Source organism: Schistocerca cancellata, chromosome 4, assembly GCF_023864275.1.
Source record: "Schistocerca cancellata isolate TAMUIC-IGC-003103 chromosome 4, iqSchCanc2.1, whole genome shotgun sequence".
Lineage (NCBI taxonomy): Eukaryota > Metazoa > Arthropoda > Insecta > Orthoptera > Acrididae > Schistocerca > Schistocerca cancellata.
The window spans coordinates 452,880,413-452,881,530 of record NC_064629.1 but is presented as its reverse complement, the minus strand read 5'-3'; the positions used below and the strand labels follow the sequence as shown (position 1 = coordinate 452,881,530).

General features: G+C 42.0%; 1 pseudogene; it reads right to left on the bottom strand.

Moving 5' to 3' along the window:
- Nucleotides 1-778: 778 nt before the first annotated feature.
- LOC126185901 (5S ribosomal RNA) lies at nucleotides 779-895 on the bottom strand (annotated as a pseudogene).
- Between the last annotated feature and the right edge of the window lie 223 nt (nucleotides 896-1,118).

Sequence of the window (1,118 nt, the reverse complement as noted above, 5' to 3'; positions counted from 1 at the left end):
TCATCATATTGTATCCTGTCACTCTTCCTAAGCAAAAACATTTTCCCCCCTTTCTCAACATTCCTTGTAATACCTGTAGTCATAGTTGTTATAACAGCTTTATGACAAGTGATACCTTCCTCTATGTTTACTAATTCGATATGTTCTGGTTCACTTGTAGCTAGGAAGTTTAAGACATTTCCTTCCCAAGCTGGTTGTCTAATTATCTGCTTAAAGTAATATTTGCAAAGAACATTAAGAATAGTGTCACATGAATCCTTGTCTCTGGCACTGGTTTTGAGAAGATGGTTTCCAATTTATTCTTGGCAAGTTGGAGTCACACTCTATTACAACAGCATGAACAGAAATGATATCAAAAATATTCTGTGTACATTCTATCTGAAGTGCTCTACCACTACATCTCCTGTCCCAGGTAGTCTATAAAAGCAGCCAGGTACCATTTTTGACCAACATTTGATGCTCAACTACACCTAGATTAATTCACATTTGGAATTCATAACCTCGCTAGATATTATAAAGTATTTTACTGCAACAAATACATCATCACCATTGGCAACCAACCTACCCTCAGGAGATGCACTCCGTCTTTAGGCCACAAGTGGCCCACCGGGACCATCCAACCGCCGTGTCATCCTCAACTGAGGATGCGGATATGAGGGGCTTGTGGTCAGCACACCGCTCTCCCGGTCGTTATGATGGTTTTCTTTGACCGGAGGCGCTACTATTCGGTCGAGTAGCTCCTCAATTGGCATCACGAGGCTGAGTGCACCCCGAAAAATGGCAATAACGCATGGCGGTCGGATGGTCACCCATCCAAGTGCCGGCCACGCCCGACAGTGCTTAACTTCGGTGATCTGACGGGAACCGGTGTATCCACTGCGGCAAGGCCGTTGCCTACCCTCACGAGGAATATTCCTATATGAATTTAGGATTTCACTGCTATCCACTCCCAGTTTTAACCAACTTTCTGTTGTTATTAATTAATACTAACTCTGAGAACTTTGCTTGGATGCTCCTGCAGTTTACTGAAAATTCATAAACTAATGCAGACTTAATTTGTTATTAATGTTGTAATACTATGTCACTAACTTAGCAGTTTTAACTTCAGGCTTTCCTAT